Here is a 22257-nt window from a genome sequence, read left to right as displayed (position 1 = left end):
AGGGATTGGAACTGAACCTATCCATTGAGGATACATGAAAATCAACAACTCAGATGGAACCTTATGGTGCGTACATAACTTCTTTTTACAGTTTATTTCATGGAGTGCTATGGTGCTCAAATTTTACTTTAAAAAAAATTCTTCCCATAAACTGTAGCAAACAGTTTATACCTGCTTGCATGGAGTGCTATAGCAGTCAGGGTTTAGTATAAAAAAATTGATTTTTTTTTTTTTTTTTTTTTTACTTTTACACTTTAGCAAACTGGTTGCTACAGTTTAGACCATACATAGAGAGATACAGTGCTCATGTTTAACCATAAATGCAATACTGGCTTTTAAAATCTATTTTTGCATTTGAGATCGGGATTGACTGATTGTGCCCCTAGCACTTCACACTTTGGGCAGTTATCTCTCTTGCCCCCACCCTAGCTATACTATTGTCTGTAACAAAAGGAGAAAGACCCAGGGGAACCCAATGTGTTGCAAAACTTTGCACAAATAATCCCATTGCACTTAGTCAAATGCTTTTTCCGTTTCCAAGCTTTCCATGACCAGGTGCTTTCCTGTTTTTCCTGCATCCTGATGTATCATATGTGTCTTTAGTATACTGTTATATGTTTGCCACCCTTGTATAAGTTCACATTGATCCTGGCAAATAAGCTGTTAAACGTTTAACTGTTCTCTTGGCCATTATTGCCATAAAGATTTTGTAGTCATCATTCAATACTGAGAAGGAATGATAAGATCCCAGATTAGTGGGGTCTTTCCCTTCCCTTAAGATCAGTGTTACAATTGCTTTCTTCCAGGACTCTGGTACTCTGTTGGGTTTTGAAAAGCTTGTGTCATATTCATATTATATTCCCCCTTTCCTCTTTTCATATCTTTGTTGGTATTCTGTCCATCCCTGGTGATTTTCCTACTTCCCAAATGTTCAGCTATTTCCTCTCGTGTTATTAGAATCATCATCTCTTTCCCATGTCCCCTTGCAACTTTTTTAATTTCAGCCCCTCTAGGATTTACCCAAGTAAAGTAGTTCCCACCATCTCTGTCCTCTCCTTTGAGGTTTGTATAATTTTGTATAATAATAATAATTCACAAATAGTTATGTTATAGCCTCTGTGTCATTCTGTATTTCTCCTGTTTTGATATTCTTTAATGTACTTATTGCCCCATTTACCTTCTGCTATTTAAACTTCTGTGCCAGATATTTCTCATGTTTTACTGAATTTTCAGTTTATGTCAGTTGTGTAGTTGTTTGTTTTCTCAATACTAGATTCAACATGTTAAGATCCTGTCCTTTCTCTTGATTCCTAAACTTTATTCTGTCCCTCTCTGATAATATCTGGACTCTACATTTTCTTCATTCTAAGCATTTTTCCCTCTTCTTTAAGTCTATTGGCTTTCCTTTGCTCCCTTTCCATGCTACTAATTTTTTCTCTGATTTGCATTTTGATTTCTTCCCACAATTTTTACTGAAGTGCTTCTTGTCTTGCCATTATAAATAGCTGTTGCTTCAGGTACTGGAATACTTCCTCTTTCCTAAAAGATCTCAACCAATGTAATGGGAAACCCCACTCTGCCATTCCCATTCTCATCTCTAAGTATTTTGCTGCATGGTCAGACCTTTTTTTTAATCTGAATATATGTGTTCTATTGTTACATACATTTTATCCAGCCTAGAATATGTACCATATTTCCCTGAATAATCAATATGCTCTGCTTGAAGCCCTCTACTTTATCCACCAAACAATATAATTTTATGTAGCTAACTAGACATATAGCCTGTGGTGATGTTATGCACCTTCAGGGACCCTCACCACCATCTGTTTGCCTTGTTACTATATTCGAGTCTCCAGCAGTTGCCATTAATTCCCTGTTTATAGTTCACTGTTTCTGTTATCATTTCCTTTAATTCACCTTGTGTAACTTTAGGAGGAATATGCATGTTTACTTCAATAATCCTGCTACCTAACTAGTATCCTCTTATCATTATATATTTCCTATGCGGATCTGCTAGTTCCTCATCAGTTGTTAAAGGTATTCCTGTAAGGCCAGTGTTATCACCTTTTTACTGCTGCCTTCAAAACCTTGACTAAAACACAACCTTATCACTTCATCATGTTACTCCCTTTTAATATGTGTTTCCTGTAACATTTCTATTTGTGCTTGAAACTCTCTAATATATATTATAGCCTTGTTCACTTTTTGTTTACCTGCAAGGCCATTCACATTCAATGATATTATTATTATTTTAATAGTATTATTATTATAACTTTATTTCATTCATTTTCTTAAGTTTCCATTCTAACTCTCCTTTTTGTCCATACCAGTTAATATCCCAGTCTGTAATGGCACCCTCTCTTTTGGCTGTACCCTTAATTATCCAAACTTGCATTGGCTTTAAATCTTCCTGCATGAATCTTTCCCATAATTTTTTTCTGTAGTGTGTTATATTAAACTTGCAAGTTTAAACTATATACAGTACACACCCCCATCTTAACACTCCCTTAGAGCAAGCTATATACATTATTTACACTTCTAGTGCCTCTCTCCTCCTTCTAGCTTAGCAAGCAAATGTGCCTTGCTGTTTTAGTCAGGACTTCTGTGCCTTCTTCATCCAGATCTCTTATATGTTCATAAGAAAGTACTAGGCTTTGTTAACATGCACAGCCAAAATAAAAAAAAAAGTTTCCAAGGCTTTTCTTGCCTTTCTGGAATTCAAGGTATGTGTTGATACAGAGATGTGGTTCAAAGATGTATCACCAGCATTCGACAAGTGCTTGGATACAATGATCATTTTAAATTTGACCTGCGTATACAAAAGTGCATTAAAAACTCACCAAAAATAAGGATGCTTTACAGAGAGAAAAAAGTTCTCACCAACACAACTAAAACTACACTTGCCAGTACTTACCTTCTCCCCCTCACTACCTTATGGCTCTTCCATCCTCATAAACCTCCAGGCATCACAAAATGCTAAACTTGAACAATGTTAAAGTGGATACATCTACAGCAAATACCCTTTCAAAACCCACCACTGTATAGCACTTTTTAGCCTAAATTGATTAGAAGCACCCCATCAAGTAACATAGACTCAACTTTTTAGTACCTATAAAATTTGTCCAGCAGTAAATGCCATTCAAATAAGCAACTATATTTCCACTCAGTCATTATGATCTAATGACCAAAAACTCCTCTCTGTCCTTTAGTTATAACATTCTGCTAAGGCCTGAAACTCCTTACCTGTATACATCAAGTCAATCTTTTCTTGCTTGGTCCCAGGATAACCAATATCCATAAATCTGAACAAGTACCTTTTAATATCTTATACCTCCTTAGTCTCCCGTCTTCACTCACTAACTTATTTCAATCAAGTTTTCTCCCGACTCATTATCTAAGTATGTCATAACCCTGTTTTTTTCTCCCACATCACATTTCAGTTCCTGTTTGTATTATATTAACTAACTTTTATTTTTTTTTAAACTGGCTAAAATGTCTCTAAGTATTAAATAATTGTCATATAAGTTGTATCTATACTTAACCAATGTTTTCATGTTATGTCCAATTTGATATAATTATTTAAACTGTAGATGTTTTTGTATTATTTTTGAAAATTGTAACATTATTGTTCTTAAAATGTTTTTGTAATCGTTTGGAAATTTTTTCACAGGGCCTCTACTGAAAATTATCACCTACCCAGTCGGACTTTTTCAGTAATCAAATGTCAATAAATAAATAAATACAATTCTTTCCACTCAGTCCCACTGAGCAAGAAAGTAGTGTACCTGTTTTCATAAGTCATCCCTTTAAAAGCAGTATTATACAGAAAAATTTCAGGCACGGAGTATTCCACACAGACACCAGTCAACACAAACTGCAATTTTGCAACTTGCTTTTGTACCCTCCTTCTGTGTCACTTTAAGAACATGTCCATTTTGATTAACTTATAAACCTTCCAATATCAGAAAATACTTGTCTACTTGGTGACCTAAATTATTCTTCCATTGACTGAGAGAACTACACTTCTACCAATAATTGGCCCCAACTAGTAGGCTTCGTAAAGTTTAGTGACCTCAAACTGTGATAGAACCAACAAGGAGGAAAAATACATTTGATGCCATACTGACAAACATCTTTGACAGCTGTGCTAAGCTAAGAGCTGCCCCGTCACCTTTTTGCTCCAGCCTCAATACCATGACTTTCTCCATCTACACCAGTCAAAACCTAATAAAAAGAGGGAAAAACATATTTTAAGCATTCTTGCAACTGAGTTGACCTGAATGGTTTCTTTGGTCAGTCATCTATGACTGTTGAATAATGCACACCCCTCTACAACACCTTAAATTATTTCCTTGATAAATTTGTTCCCCATGAGGCATAAATATGGTTAAAAATTGTGCAGTAAATCTATATGTTGGATTTGAAAAAAATCCATAAATTGGTGTCTCAGCTGAGCAAAGGGATAAAGCCCTTACTGAGCCCTAGATGACTCACATTTGATTAGCAACATGAATGCCTCAAGGGGATGATGGGAGTGAGCAACCAATGTCGGCTTACTCATCCTGTGGGGGAGGGGGCTAGCTTGGTTTACTGCAGTAAAGCAACATTTAGTACCTGGTGAGCTCCATTCTGCGTAAAACATGCACAGCTTAGTTGTAAGGTTGCACATGTGCAGAAGAAAGCACGCACCCTCTGAGGACAGTGCCTATGGAGAAACAAAGCACTGATTATGGTGCAGGTGACCTGAGTTCAGTTAGCAGGTGATGCTTTTGTTGGAGCTGGCAGGGGAAGATGAGCATGCCCATTTTGGAAAGTTGATGGCATGAGGTGGAAACCGCTGCATTCTGTTGGAGGAGTGGTGGTTCAAATGTGCATCCCAAGACATGCTTTTGGATCAGCAAGACACCTCTTGGTGGCAACCTTTTCAGAAATCATAATGGATCATGTGCTTACAAGTGAAAGGCTTGGTGATCACTGTGGTGATGCATGGAGCACATCTGTCCTGCCTTTTGGTGAGGTTAAGCTTTGCATAAGTGTCCTCCTAGCTTGGATACCAGCAAAGGGACAAGGCACATTCATGACTGAATGTTGGCCCCTGCTGGACAGATGTTGCCCCAACACTGGGCAAGCATTCCCAATGAACTTAAGAATTAATGGGCATATCTAGTTGGAGGGAGAATTGATGGTCGCCCTGTATGGGAATCAAAAAGATCATAGAAAAACACACATTGTGGAATTTGGCAAACTACCCCACCAGTTTTGTACACTACTGATGGGCAATAACAAGAAGGTCACAAAATAGAAAAAGACCTTGGAGTCCTTGTAGATGATGGCTACCATCTGCAAAACTTATAGACTTGCCCACCTGATCCTCTGTGTGATTGAGATTCATTCCATAGAGGTAATTGTCCCTGTTTATACAGCTGTCATTGGACTAATTTAATTCATTTGTTTGTTTGTTTCAGTTTGATAATCAGGTAAGCTGTACAGGTCAATAGATCATTTTCAGTCATGACCCAGCTACCATGGCTCAAGACAAAACATAAGCCTATAGAGAGACAAAATATTACACATTGTACAGTAATAAAGTTGAGACAATAGATTTTATGTTATTTACAATTCCAGAATACACTACAGTGTTCTGTATCTTCCTTGTATGCCATCTAGTTTAGTTGGATGTTGTACAAAGATTCCTCATAAAGGGAATAAAAAAACTTCTGGAATCGTGGCTAAAGATTTCAGCAATTGTCTCTCTTCTCTGTGTATTATCTTCTTAATGGAAATCTAAGCCTGACCGAGAGAGCATTAAATGACTCCAACTGTGTGAACCCTTTGTTCAAGATAACTCCCTCTGGTGTCTTTAACAAAAGAGGATTCTCCATCTCTAATGTCAACAGTACCCAGAGTCCCACTACAGTGGAGTAAGCTCCCTGGCTCAGTTAAATTCAGCCAGTTGGTTTGTACCTTCAACAAAGAGTTGGATGACTATATGAGTGCCTGCAAATTCCAGCATGAGATCAGGGGCTTTGAGCTCCTTGGTGGTCAGCAGACCTTGAGCATGTTCTCCAAACCTATGCCCTACCCTTGACCACTGATTCACCTTGTCAGAAAAATGCTGCAAGGATGGAGTTAGCCAACCTTCTATTAAAAAGAGACATCTTAGAAGCCCCACCACACTAGAAGGGTTTGTGATTTGTTTCCTGGTGCTTTGCATAGTCTCAGAAGACAAAATGACCTTAGGCTAGTTCTAGACTTCAGTAATCTAAGTACCTTCATTCCTATTTGAACTTTTCAAATAGTCATGGTTCAGTCCATGCTTCTTTTTTAAACACCTTTATTGAATTATCACTTGTGACATAGGCAAATTTACATTTATATAAAAGTAATCAAACGAAATATTCACTTTTACAAACATTATACTTCACATATATTGCTGTATGTCATATAACCTAAGCAACATTACATAAATTACTCGATTCCTGCCTTTTTTAACAAGAAACAGAAACATCTTTATTAAACCATCACTTATGACATAGACAATCATACATTTATATAAATGAAAACAAACCACATTGACACAATCCTGGTTGCAAGCATTTTACATCACAAACTATATTGACACACTCCCAGTTGCAAACAATATACATCACTTATAATCTTCCCAATCATTTTCATTCAAATATTCCATAGCCCATTTAAGTCTTGCTTTCTTTTAAACTTCATTCCTGCCCTGTATGCATTGTTTCCACAATTTTAGATGTAATTGTCCTATCTCATCTTCATTCTTAGCAGGTTAGGTTCGGATTCGATCCTTGGATCTGACTCGGCCTTATAAACCAGCTCGAGGTCTTTCACTAGCTTGTGGCTATCCCCTATCCCATCATGCACTAGAAGAGCTAAAGCAGATTGGGTACTCTTTTCACTGGCTCTGGCTAAGTACAATTTCTTCTTCATTTTGGGAAAAAAAATTGTGTTTTTCTCTAGTGTATTTTTCTAGTAAGTTTTACTATTAATAACCGCTTGGACTTAATGTTGGTGTTTTCTGCTGCTTTTTGTTTGAACTGCTGTTGGCCGTCATTTTTTCTGTAAGGCTTTCTTTCCCCTATTCTGGCTTAAAACTAAAACCTAAACAGCCTATTTTTAGTTAGAGGGCTTTCTTTTACCTCTTTTTGATTCTTACAGGTTGGTTCATTTGACTGAGAGAACTACCTATGCCCGTTTAACTTAGAGGGTTTTCCCCCTCCCCTTCTCACTCCTCAGGGCATAGCCCATTTAAGTTAGAGGGCTCTGCCATCCTTTCCCTTCTGTTAGACTTTGGTTTAGTTATTGTTTATTAGTTGTTACCATTGCTGTTGCTGTTATTTAAAAATTGTTTTGTGATATATATAGATATATAGTTTGATTGTTGGCTGTTTCCTTTCTTGTTACTGATCAGTACTAATTATGTCTTCTAAGGATTCTAAACCCTCTGGGTTTAAAAAGTGTGAAGAATGTGGACGAAAAATGTCCCTTACAGATAGGCAAACAGTTTGTGTCTATTGTTTAGGAGACGTTCATCTCCAAGAGTCCTGTGCAATTTGTCACTCCTTCAGCCACAGGGCTTTGTTGGAACACAAAAACAAGCTGATTTTAAGTGGCCTTTTGTAAACCCCCTTTGCCGAAAAGATTCAAGAAGGTCGAGGTCCTTCAATGTCTGGTCAATCACCTTCTCCAAAGTCTGACAAATCTACTAAGAGGTCTTCATCTTCTAGCGCTCTGTTGGAGACATCCAAAAAAAGTGCCTAAAGTATCCTCTCTGGATCTGAAGGCTGTCGGTTCCAAGAGGCCTTCCACTTCGGCCCCATCAGTCTTGGTGCCAGTGGAATTTCAATTACGGAGCCGGTCCCCTGAATCGGAACTGTTATCTCCAACTCTGAGGATACCATAACTTCAGCCTTCCAAATCTCCTGCCCCCTCAACTCGATCTTCCAGGAGCCTGTCTGATGATGACGTGGATTGGGTGGTGCAGAGACTGTTAAGTACACCGGCACTTGCCAAACTGTTATCGGATCTAGCCCTGAGGGCTGCGGATCTGACCAGACCCTCCCCTTCTGTACCAATTCCTACTCCGAGCTGATCTTGGACCTCGAAGCTGGGATGTCTGGAACTGATATTGGTGGAACCGTTGGAACCGAGACCTACCACAGGATCGTCTGAGCCAAACATTGCTCCAACGTCCTTGGTTCCATCAGAACTCGAGGAGTCTAGGGGCCAACACTCACCAGTCGAGTTTGGGGAGGGGAGTTGGATCGGGCAGTTGTCGGATCTGAACTTGCCTCTCTGAGCCATCCTCCTTGGTACTGGGGCCTCTCTCTTCCAAAACCTCTCCAGAGTACCCCTCCAAAGAGGTCCCTTGGAAGAGGTTATGCAAGAGGAAACTTTTCCTCTCCCCATCGGAATCTGTCACTTCGGATACAGACCTCGATGATGCCAAAGGGTCCCCACAGCCGCCTCTTGATGATGTCTCCTTTGGAGACATCTTGGAAATACTTATACAGAGAGGCAGCTAGAAGTCTACCAACCCTTCAGCAGAGGAGTCTGTGTACCTGAAGGCTTTTGGATTTTCAGATATGGAAAGCGCATTTTTTCTTCGTCGTCTTTTGCTCTTAGGTCACTGAATTACCTGACTCATTTCACAAGGTTACAGAGATCTCCCAAAAGAGCTAGGAAGTACTCTCCAAGGTTCAGTAGCTGAAGGGGTGTCAGAAAAAGTTTCGTGTCAGCTCTCTAACTTAAATTGTGTGGTCAACTCCTGCATGAGACTGATTTCTTATGCAGAGTATGGAGCGAGCAGAGCAGCGGGTTCAGGAATTTTCTTAAGGAGATATTCCTGGATGCGCTTGTGTGACTTTGTGGAACCTTTTAAACCTTCCTTTGTGAATGTCCCGTTTGATGGCTCGTCCTTATTTGGGCCTAAAGTCAAGGACACACTAACCTGGTGTGAACAGGACGGAAAGACTCTCTCTGCTGTAGGAGTCTGTTTTTCCATACCTACCAGACCTTCCCCCAAAGGTCAGAAAGGCAGCGGAAAAATGTGGTTTTGAAAATCCCAGAGAGTTTTCCAGGACACACGTGGTGATTCTTCCCCCAGGGGCATAGGGGGAACTGCTAATGGAAGACGCCGACCATGCAGCAGAGGGTGTCTGCAGAATCAGGGTGACTGGGAATCTTTCTTTGGTAAGCCCTTTCAGCGCTCCTGAATGGAGGCCTGCCTGTCCATCTCTGGAGGCAGTCAGGAGCTGCTTATCCTTGTACTCAAAACCCTGGCTGACAATAACAAAAGGCAAGTGGGTACAAAGCATCATATCCAGAGGTCAACTCCATACCCTTTTCCTTCCCCCTCCCAAACATAAAAAAAAGATCCCAGATGTCCCACCCAGTCAAAGGGAACAGGCAACTCTAGAAATTCAAAAGCTGCTAGACAAAAGAGTCATCTAAACAGTTCCCACAGACCAGATAGGATCCGGAACTTACTCAAGGTTCTTTTTAGTTCCAAAGAAAACAGGGGCCTGGAGACCAATTCTGGATCTCAGCATCCTAAACAAATCTGTAAGAAAGTCCAAGTTCCGGATGATAACACTGCAGTCAATATTCCCGTTCTTGGGACAAGACAATTGGATGTTAGTGATAGACCTCCAGGATGCATACTACCACATAAAAATGGACAGGTGATCCAGGAGACACCTGCGCTTTCAGCTGGGAGCAAGCCATTACCAATTTCGAGCTCTGCCTTTTGGCCTCACTACAGCCCCACAGTTTTCACCAAGTGTATGGCAGTAGTCGGGGCTCACTTGAGGCGCCTAGGATTCCAAGTGTTTCCATACCTAGATGACTGGCTCCTAACTGTCAACACCAAGCATCTACTAACAAAAGCGAGAGACTACACTTTGCATCTCTGCTGTCAATTAGGGATCGCAATAAACTATGAAAAATCTGCCTTGCTGCCCTCTGAGTATCGTTTTTATAGGAGCAGAACTAGATACAACAAAGATGATGGCCAAACTCCCTCCAGAAAGGGTACAACTTCCACAATGTCAGGTCTTAAATCTTCTTTCCAAGAAAAGTGCAAGCAAGGACAGTCCTAAAACTCTTGGGGACCATATTAACAGCAATAACCTTGATCCCATTAGCATGTCTGCACATGAGAATTCTCCAGTGGCTACTGTCCACTCAGTGGTCAATGCAGGAACTACCTATGTCCCACAAAATGTTGATAATGGAATCTTGCAAAAAAAGACTTTCATTGGTGGCTTTACTCCACACAGGTGACGCTAGGTCGACCCTTTGTACATCCTCAACCATTAGCCACAGTGACCACGGACGCTTCTCAGATAGGGTGGGTGGGCATTATCGGGAAAAGACAGTCCAAGGCAACAGGAAGGATCACAAGGCCATTTGCACATCGATGTCCTAGAGATGAGAGAGGTGCTTCTGGAGTTGCAGGCATTCCAGGATTCTCTTCCACTGGGAACTATTGCAATACAGACAGACAACATGTCAGTTGTATATGGTACATAAACAAACAAGGAGGAACCAGATCTTATCCCCTTTGATGGGAGGCCCTGAGAGTATGGCAGTGGGTGACCTCCTCCCAACGCGTTCTGATAGCAATGCACATCCTAGGGAAATCAGCGTGATAGCAGACAGACTCAGCAGAGTGATTCTGATGCCTCAAGAGTGGTCCCTAAAACAGGAAGTAGCGAAAAGATTTTCCGCAAATGGGGCCAGCCTTGCTGCGACCTTTTTGCCACATCCATGAATGCCATATTCAGCAACTACCTTGCCCTTATTCCCCCCTCCGGGAGAGTCATCAAGGGATGCACTTGTACAGGAGTGGCCCTTGGGTCTCCTGTACACTTTTCCTCCCTTTTCATTGATACCCAAAGTTCTTCAGAAAGCCAATTACTTGGGAAGGGACTTGATACTCATCACCCCGTACTGGCCTCGTCAAATCTGGTTCTCCTTCCTGTGACCTCATCTTCGGGAGGAGCCTTGGATTCTGGACCCTGTTCTGGACCTTCTGACTCATGCATCAGGAATGCTCCATCCCTCCCTTCAGACTCTCAAGTTGACAGCTTGGCTGCTCCGATTCCAACCATAGCCAGGCTCCCTAACCTTTCTTCTTCAGTAAAACAAATCCTTATTTCTTCTCATAAGGCTTCAATGAGAAAGATATATACAAGCAAATGGAAAAGATTTTCTTCATGGGCTTCAAATAATCACATTGATCCTTTTTCTGTCCCAGTAGCTTCCATTCTAGAATTCTTGGCAAAACTATTCAGTGAAGGAGCAGCCACAGCTACTATTCGAGTTCAATTAGCAGTGATATCCAGTTTCCATTTAGGTGAATCAGGCCTCAATATTATGTCACATAGACTATGTAAAGCCTTTCTTAAAGTTACTGTTTTATTAAGACCACCTATTAGAGACCCTCCAGCACCATGGGACTTAAATTTTGTCTTATCCCATTTAGTTTGTCCCCCGTTTGAGCCAGCATCATTTTGCGATCTCAAATTTTTGTCTTGGAAAACTATTATTTTGATAGCTATTACTTCTGCTAGAAGGGTGTCAGAGTTGCAACCTTTGTCAGTAAAGCTCCCTACATGATTTTCAACTGAGACAGAGTAACCTTATGAACAAACCTCTCCTTTTTACCCAAAGTATGTTCAGACTCTAATTTTAAACCAATCCATAGAGCTACCAGTGTTTTTCCCTAAGAGAATAAGGTAGAATACATACTGCACCAACTAGATGCACATAGACAATTACGCTTTTATTTACACAGGACAAAAAACTTCAGAAAATCTGACCAACTATTTATATCCTTTTCAGATTCAAGGAAAGATACTCCAGTTTCTAAAGTGACACTTTCAAAATGGCTCTCAGATTGTATAACCTTTGTTTACAAATCTCAAAACAAAGATCTTTCTCATAAAATAAAAGGTCATTCTACAAGGGCAATTCAAACCTCTTCCACCTTTCAGGATAGACTGGCTACTGATACCATTTGTGCTGCAGCAACATGGGCAAGACCGCATACCTTTAGCACTCATTGCAAAGTCGATTTGGCCTCCAGGAACAGGGCCTCCTTTGGTTCCACAGTTCTGAAAAATATTCTCCCTTGAGCCACCCAAGAAAGATGGTGTTAGGGACACTGTCCCAACCTGCTAAGAATGAAGGCGAGATAGGACAACATCACATAAAGAAGTTATGTACTCATCATAACGTTCCATGTGTGTTCCCCATCTCGCCTTCATTCTTACATCCCACCCTCCTTCCCTCAACCTTTTGCTCCTGGAAGACCAAGTTGATACAATTGGATTCTAGTGTTCTCTGACCTTCTTGATTGCTCTATTAAGTATTAAGCTATCCTTATTTGGAATTCCTTTGTATAGCTGCAAACAAGATCTGGGGAGCTCTCCTAGTGCATGATGGGAAAGGGGATAGGCACGAGCTAGTGAAAGACCTCGAGCTGGTGTATAAGGCTGAGTTAGATCTGAGGATCAGATCTGAAACCAACCTGCTAAGAATGAAGGCAAGATGAGCAATACACATGGAATGTTATGGTGAGTACATAACTTCTTTTTTTTTTCCTATGTGGTTTGCTCCTACCCTTTTCTAAAGATCTCAGTTCCGGATGTTTTATCTCTGTTACTATATTCACTACTTTTAGAATAATTGGTTTAGATTATGATTTCCATTTAGTAGTAATTGCTTTTTTGGCAGCCATGATAGTTATACACAGCAAGGCCTTACATCTAGGCAATTCCGATTCTGTATTATAGTTCAGAAGAATCATCTCCCTTGTCACACCAGTCTGCATACCCAGTATCTCTGACAGTGCATCCCACAGGGAATCCTTAAAGTCTGCCAGCTCACCACATTCTCAAAAACTATGTTTCTGATTTCCTCTTTCTTCTGTATCACACCTACATTTGCTATCTACCCAAGGAAAAATTCTCTGAAGTCTACTTGAGGTATAAAAATATCTATGTAAACATTTCCAAGCAAAAATCCTAAATCTTCTAAATTTTGTTCCATGTTTGGGAGACATACAAATATCCTTTCATTGTTTCTTTGTGAATTGCTTATCCAGTCTCTCTTCCCAATCCTTTCTAACCTCCTCTGACTGATTCTTATGGTTACCATGCAATATTGTATATGCGCTACTAATTATTCCTTTTTAATGACAACCTCTGTTCTAGATTCTACTAAATACTCTACCAGTGCTGGTCTTTCATTTAGGACCTCCCTATTTCTTCCATTTTGCCTATACTCTGATATCAATCCTTGATAGGGAAGGCAATCTCTGACCTGCAGTCCATATAAATCATTGGTGCCTTCCCATTCTATCATCTTTCCCTCTCTAATTGTTTGCTCCCAATACCTTGACTCCTTTGCCAGTTTTCTCCAAAAATTCCAGCCCCCTCTTGTCTCTTGTCTATATCCCTAATTGCAGTCATCCCTGAAAGCAGAATCTCCTTTCTCCATTCCCGTGTTACCTCAGTTCTTAGGATACTTCATGCTATTTTATGGATATAATATTCTGTATGATTATTGTTATTCTCCTTAAAGGCCTGCATCCAAAATCCCAGTCTCTCCTTGTTTCTTGAGCGTCCCTCTGTTTCATCTCTTCCCTTTCCACTTTGAATTATTTTTTCTGCTTGTGCTATGTATAGGAGCCTTAACTTTGTAGCTCTGAAATACCCTTTCAATTTGGGTAATCCCAATTCGCCCTGTTCTACTGCAAGAATCAGTTTATCTCACTTAACTCTTGCCATCTTCCCATCCCAGATAAAGTCCTTCAGCTCTTTATTAATTGCTATCCACAACTTCTCCTCTGGTTGTTAAAAATATGCCTGACCTACATATAAGACTAATGGAGTTAAAAACATTTTAACTGCTTGTATCTTACTATCCATATCCATGTAACAAAGCTTCCATTTTTCTCAGTTATTGTATTATCTTTTCTTTAGTCTCTTCTCATATATCCTTAGCTGCCATGCCAGAATCATTTATAACCCATGCTCCTAAATACTTTGTTTTATCATTTCCCCATAAATATGGGTATTGCTGAACCAATTCAAGTGTGGGTACATAATTTACTGCTGCTGCTTTTGTTTTTGCTTCATTAATTTTGTATCCTGAAAATATTTGAAACTAGCTCAAAATGTTCTACAACATTGTAATGTCTCTTTCTGGTTTTGTCAGGTACAAAATAATATCATCTACAAACAGAGCCAGCTTTTCTTGACTACCATACCAATTATATGCTTGAATTTCTGAGTCCCTTATTTTCTTTGTCAGTGATTCTAAATGTAATGTAAATAACAAAGGGGAAAGAGGACACACCTGCTTGGCTCCTCTGCTGAAGCAGAAATTATCAGAGAGGACCCAACCCACTTTAATTTTCACCTCTGATCCCTCATATATCCTCCTAATCAACCTTATATTTTTTTCATGAAATGCAAATGGTTCCATTGCCCTGCTCATAAAGTCCCAGCTTACTCTCTCATATGCTTTCACTGCATCAAGACCCACCAACAACAGTGGTATTTTCTTACATTCTATTTCCCCCTGGATCATACATTTTCTGTTAATGTTGTCATATGTTTGCCTTCCCTCCACAAAATGACATTGTTCCATATCTATCAATTTTGGAATTACTTTTGCTATTTTATTAGCCCTTATAGACATGAACACTTTATAATCATGGATTAGTATTGAAATGGGCCTGTATGAATCTGGATCTGATGGATCTTTACCCTCTTTGGGTATTACAGCTACCACTGCTTTCTTCCAGGATGTTGGCACTTCCCCTCCTCTTAAAATACTATTAAACAAAACCTTCCAGATCTTTATCAGTCCCCCCCAGCTTCCAAACTTCCACAGGAATACCATTTGTTCTTGGGTACTTTCATGTAGATTGGTTATGCATCACAATTTTTCTCATCTCCTCCTTTCCTAACCATTAGTAATTGAGCCTCATCTACCACTAACCGTGGCATATTTAGTTTTTCCATAAACATTTCCAATTGTATCTTTTCTTGATTTCTATATTTCTCTGCTTTATACAGACTTTTATAGAATTTCCAAAATATTTCTAATACCTCTACAGGATCTCTTGTTACCCTCTTTGTTATAGGCTCCCTAAGCTTGGCAACAGTCCTTTCTACTTTATGTTGCCTGAGTCATTGTGGTAAAAGGTTTTATGCTCTGCTGTTATTACAAAAAAAAAAAAAAAGAAAAAACACTTGCTTAACAGCAGGCTATTGAGGTAATTCCTTATTTTCTGCTTAGCATTCTGCAGTTGATCCTTTTCTTGTTCTATGAGATTCCCCCTATTCTGCAGTATTTTAACATTTGTCAGTCCCTCTAAATAATTCTTGTCACCGATTAACCATACCTTCCTTTCTTTTATTTCCACCCTCTTTTTAAACTCCACCTTAATTTTATCCCACTCCCTAGCTATATTTTCAGAAGTAATTTATATTCACGTGAATACCCATTCCTTAAATTCCTCTCTTTTCAACAGATAGGTGGGAAAGTGTCAGTGTGTCATTTTTATTTTATTACCTTGTGTTTTTATTTTAGTTATTATTGGTGCATCATCTAATATAGTTATTGGGTGCATATCAAGACCTTCAATTAAATGCGCATGTTCCTGTGAAATGTAAATTCTGTCTAGCCTAGCCCAGTTTTTATATCTTCGGGAATAATATGTAAATTCACTCTGAACTCCTATTACTGAATTCACATCTTCCATGCTAAATATTTTCATAAATGTCTTTAAAAATCTACTCTCCTTTGTTATACTTTCCCTTCTGGGCCGCCCAGACACATCTTCACTACTGCAAATCAAATTCCAGTCCCTACCTATAAGTAATATTCCTTGCTGAAAACTAATTATTTCTCCCAGAATTTTCTTAAGCTCTATTATAGCAGTTTTAGGTGGCATATAAATACGTGCTAGTGTAATCCTCCTCCCTTGCCAGTAGCCTCTTAGCATTACAAATCTGCCATTATTATCTTTTTTATCCTCTTCTATCACTATTGGAGCTCCTCTTGCAATTAATATAAGCACTTCTCTTTTCCTTTGTCCTAGGTATTCTGCTGAATGACCATCTTGAAAGTCTTTCTTTATCAAATTCACATCTTCAGCTTTTTCCAAGTGTGTCTCCTGGAAGGTAGCTATTTGCACTCTACATTTTTTAATATAGTTCACTATTCTTTCTTTTTATATTTATCTGTGAGACCATTGACATTTAAAGACATTACAGCAAGCATTATTGTATTAAAAATTTATCATTCCTACCTTTTATGTGTAACACCTGTTTTGTTAAATGTCTAGGTGTAGCTTTTGTGTTACATGCATACACTGTTTGGTAGGTTGAACTTTTATGTAGTTGTTTCTTGTCATATCTATTTCAGCCTATGCCACACCTTACAAAACTTTTAAACTTATTGTTTTATTGACAACCCTCAAAAAAAAAAAAAAAAAAAAAAAAAACAATACCCCCTAAAAACTATAAATTTAATACTAACACAAAAAAGTATATACATCTTCAAATACTGAAATTTTATCATCCTAATAGGAGCAAATGTCCCAAGCTGACAGCCACACTGATAGACTTGAGTTAACCTTAAAGATAGGTTATTCATGCTAAGACACATGGTGCAGCCTGTGCTTCTACTAATTGCTAACTGGGTTTGTCTTATCTTTATAGCTCTCCTAGATGTGAAAACCCCTGAATGCTTTCAGAGAACATTATCTTCTAGCCAGTTTTTCTTTTCTTTTTTTCCCCAGCCAATCACTCTCCACCAGACTATAACCAATTTCTCTGTATCAGATTGTCTCCACGGTGACATAAGAACCAGACAGTCAATTTCCATTTATCAGATTGTTTCCATGGAGAGACATGAGGGCCAGGTACAGAATTGCTTCTAGGCATACATTCATTTGCTGGAAAAAAAACTCACAATATTCAATATTCTTTTTCATGTACTTGCTTCTCTTAAAACTTGTTACTAAATCAATCTAGTGTTCTTAATCCAGCCATTCCCCCATGCAAGAATGAGAAAAATCAGTAATTTTTCTTTTGACTTGCTCGTTTAACCAGGCCTTTTTTAATTGTGGTGCCTACATTTCTTAAAATTGAACAAGAAGAAAGAGAGATGGGAGAAAGAAAGGAAACAAAGAACAGCATCACATATTTACAGTCCCCATTGCATTTAAAAATACCTGAGAAAACTTTACTTTATAGCATGCAAAGAAAACCATACACCACAAAATAGTACTAACTTTCTCGCCTCACTTCCCCTCCCCAAAGCATTTTTCTGATCATTAATGACATGAAGTAGGGCATATACTTTACAGTCACCCACAAGTTCACAAATATAATTGTTGCATTGTAATCCCATATGAAATTACTGGTTTTATTACTGTTCATCTCCATCTCCCAAATCCTGTCTTTCCTTCATTTCCAGTGTACTCTTGATTCTTCTAGTCAACTCTCATGCTCCCTTCCTTCTCTCCAACATTTTCCATTGAAATATTGGAAAGGGTTTCACAGATACAGTTTCCCTATGTTCTTTATTACAAGAAGAACAAGAAGCAGAATCACCTTCTGTTTCACAGCTCACTTTTTGTTGGACAAACTTTTGTGTTTCCTCCTTTGCATGTACTTCATCAAAAAATGATTTTGTCCATCCAGGGTAGAGTACCTTGAAGACAGCTGGGTACAGGAGTTTGAATCTCACACCTATGTCTTGATGTTCTCTGAATAGTGGAACACATTTACTTCTCTTCCGCCTGGTGTACAATGAGTAATCATTCTCCACAAGTACTCTGCTGTCTCCCACTTTTAGTATTGTGTCCTTCTGACACAGTTTTGTCAGAATCAACTCCTTCTGCTGGTAGTATTGCATCTTTACTATTAAAGGTCTAGATTGCTTTCACATTGCCAGGTTTGGAGCATATACACAATATGCCCTTTCAACTAACAGCTCGTGCTGTGGAATACCAGTCAAGTTGCTCATTTGTGTTTTCATAAAATTAATGCAGTCTGTTCCTTCCAGCTCCTCTGGTATAGCTGAAAATCTCAGGTTTTCCCTACATGCTCTGTCCTCTAATTCTATTATTTTTTGAAACATCTCTTCCTGAGCATTCGGTTATTCAGCCAGCCTTTTCTTCATTTCAGTCTCCGAGTTTTTCAGCTTTATCACCTCATCTGAATATCTGTTTAAAGCTTCCCCCACTTTCCAGCCTTTTATTGTTTATGTTGATATACTCCATCAGTGTTTCATTTATTTTAACCAGGTCTGTGTGTAGTTGTCTTATATATTCCTGTGGGTTACTGCTAGTCATGTCTGGAGGTTGCATTGCTTTTTGATGAACAACTGCAGTACTTTCCCCAGTCTGTGTTTCTGCCTCACTTTTTGTAGCTGATTATTTTCCAGGTGCTCTGTATTTCTTTTTTTCCTGGTATCCTGGTATCTACTACTCAGTTACTGAAATTTACCCATAAACACAGAAGTCTACTGGCTTTCTGTGTTGAGTTTCTGTTTGCATGCTGGGAGAGCTAGAGTTAAGCTGTTACTCAATGTGCAGCCATCTTTGAAGTTATGTTCAGTGTATGATTCTGTACTTATCAGAAGGAGACAGGATATGCTCAACGGACATCCAAAATGCCTGTTTACACATCAGGATTGCCAAGGAGTCCAGGATATACTTGTCTTGTGTAGCAGTCAGTCACTAACATTTGAGGATGCTCCTGTATGATCTTGCCTTAGCTCCTGGAGTATTCAGCAAGTGTATGTCCTTGGTTCTAGCCTACCAGAGGCTGCAGAGAGTAAAAATCTTCTCATACTTAGATGACTGCCTTCTGATTCTTCAATCATTTCAGGCTTTGTCCATAGGGTTTCTGCTCAAGTTTTTTTTTACTACAGTGGAACATTATTTCAGTAAATGTACCTGTGCAAAGAAGAAATGGAATTGTTCTACACGTTTGTTTTGTCCTGTGGCTAAGTGATCAGTTTCTTGTTTGTTGATAATATATACTGCATGAACACTTTTTCATTTTCATTTTTCTGATATAACTAAAGAAGCTCTAAGAATACGTTGGTCACTTTTGTCACTTGAGGACAAGCTGAGTTTGTGGTCAGAGATGGAAGATTTGATTAACTAAAATACAGAAGCCACTTTTTATCTAGACTTGTTTTATGATTGATTAATAGTCACCTCTGTTTTCTATATATATATTTTTGCTTATTATGACTGATGGTGTAGAGGTTCTGTACCCCTGCACACAATTAGGTGTGATGGCCACCAGAGGGATGGTCTGTCAGTCACATCACTGGCATACAACAGGTTAAATTAGAAAAGATGCAGACACATCTGATTGATTGACCAGTTTACCAAATAGAACATGACCTCAGGAGCATACAGGGAATAGGGATTGTTGCCCTGGATATGAACTTCCAACCTCCAAATTCAATGTAAGATTCCACACTAACAAATAAACTCCAGAAAAGAGTGACAAGTGCTGCATCTCCCTGGTTGCAGGTGTCAAGGATACCTGCCCATAACACTTAGTCAAGTTAGTATTGTATTGGTTAGACTTAGCTCCACCCAGCTGCTGTAATGCTTGCATCTGTCCTGGGCATGGGGAATATATTTAACTCTGTTTGACTATTTAGTTTTCTATAGTCCACATGCAATCTGGTGCTGCTATCACCATTGGGGAGACTATGGGACTGTTGGACTCCTATAATTCCTCAAGTTCATGGCGTTCCTCTCTCATTTGCCTAACTGTTTTATTAATCTTTTAAGGGACTTTTCTGAAGGGCTGCTGAGATTTTGTGTGCACATGGTACTTCCAGGTAGTACAGTCTGACTTACTAGTAAACATATTCCAAGATTCCTGTAGTATTCCTCATATTTCCTGAATCTTTGGTAGAAGGAAGTTGTCTGGACAGGGCTACAGTATATATATCCCCAAATTCCTGTAGTACTGTTTGGATTTCCTGAGCCTGGGTAGGAAGTACCTGCTGGGACAGGGCTACTTTGTCCACTGAGGTGCTGGTGCATCCCACTCCATTCGCCCTCTGCTTTGCTCCAGGCTCACTCCGCTCCCCTACCCTACCTCCATTCCCAGCCACCCCCTCTTTCCCTAGATTTGTACCTAATAAAACACAGCCCCTTCTACCTCCAGCCAATACAATTCCTGCCTCAACCCCCCCTTCCTCTCACCTCCACACTACACCTTATTCAACCATCCACTTTGTCCCAGTTCAGTTCCTTGCTAGCCAATTCTCTCCTACTTCATCTACTATACCTCTTGCTTAGTTCCACCTCCCTCCACTCATGCACCATCATTCACCTTCAATCACCTACTCTCCCTCTATCCTCCTCCAACAGCCACACTCACACATATGCAGACACTGGCTCACATCTGTACAACACAACTACCTTTCTCCTCCTACCTTTACCCACACATAGGACTTACCCTTCAACTCACAGATATGGAAAACTTACCAGTAAATTCAGACAACTCACTCTATACCATATAACACAAATTAAACTCCAGGCTGACATCCACCCCAACCCAGGCCCTCTCACCCACAACCATTAGCCAACCATTTCCCCACCCAGTCCTCCACCAATCTCTCCCCAACATACTACTAACCACCACCTCCTTCCCCCACTTCCAAAGACCAACAACTCAGACCTAGTCTTTATGCACTTTAACGTCCATAGTATCGTAAATAAAATTACTGAATTCCATGCAACCCTTAAGTCCTACTTACCTGACATTGCAGCAATAACCAAAACCTGGCTAAAGCCCCACATCAAAGACAAGGAAATTATTACAAACAGATATAACATAATTAGATTAGACAGACCAAAGAAAAAGGGTGGTGGTGTCACTGTTATGTATAAAGACACACTCAAACTGGAACTATTAAACCTGATGTACCTAACTTCAAAATCCTAACAACACACTTATTAATAAACCCTAACAAATCTATTATTATCATAACCCCCCCCCCCCCGCCAGGAACAGCCTACCCATAATTGAGAATCTTCTCGCCTGGGCATCAACTAATTTCAGCCAGGAGACCATTATCCTGGGTGATTTTAACCTGGATTGGCATTCCTGCAACACCAGCAGCCCCTCCAATTTTCTAAACCTCTTCAAGTTCACTCAAACCATATCCTGTCCGACCCAGCTAGATAAACATTCTAAAAAGCAGTCCACACTATATTGGATACTAACTAACAAACCAAATCTAGGTTATTTAGCAGGCTACCTTCCAGACTCCCTCAGTGACCACTCACCCACCTTCCTGTACAGAAAATGAGTTCAGACACAATCCAACACAATATATAAATTTATCAGGAACAAAAAAAAAAAAAAAAAAACATTTCCCCCTCCACTTTCAACCACCTTCTTCAGCAAAGTAACTGGTCACCTCTTAGAAACCTCCCACTTGATCAGGCAGTCCTTTACTTCAACAATACCTTTCTTAAAATACTCAACAATCTAGCACCCACAAGAAAAATAATAGCAAAAATTAGACACATACCTTGGCTATATAAAGATACCCTAGCACTGCTGAATCACAGAGACAGGGCATGGTCCACTTAACACACTACCAAAAATAAAATAGGCCACACAACATATTAGCAGCTATGTAACCAAACTAAGAGACAGATAAAAATAGACAAGCAAAACTATTTCCTTTCAGATCAGCAAACCCAGCAAATTAAGCCCAGATAATTTTGGCAAAACATTAACAATCTTCTCAACCCAGACTATAGCCCCCCATCCACCAACTCCAAGGTTTCAGACCTAATAGCTAAACAGTTTAATACCAACTTCATTAACTTAATCACATCTCTTCTTGGTAATCCGACTAATCAACCTCTCACTGTTCCCCTTCCCTCTTCCGACTCCCCCACCTCCTTCTCTTTCACCCCAATCCAAACAAACTACATAAAATCTCTCCTTTGCAAACTCAAACCCTGCTGTCTAGCAGCTGATAAATTACCTAATGAATTCCTTAAAATTGCTGCCCCCTAAATCGCCTATCCCTTATCAGTCCTAATCAGCCAGTCTATCTCTGAACAATATGTACCCCATCTATGGAAAATATCCCACATCATTCCCCTACATAAAGGTGGCCCCTCTAAGGATCTAACTAACTACAATCCCA

This window comes from Protopterus annectens, chromosome 5.part1, assembly GCF_019279795.1.
Source record: "Protopterus annectens isolate FY-2018-M chromosome 5.part1, PAN1.0, whole genome shotgun sequence".
Classification (NCBI taxonomy): domain Eukaryota; kingdom Metazoa; phylum Chordata; order Ceratodontiformes; family Protopteridae; genus Protopterus; species Protopterus annectens.
Note: the sequence above shows the minus strand (reverse complement) of the source record.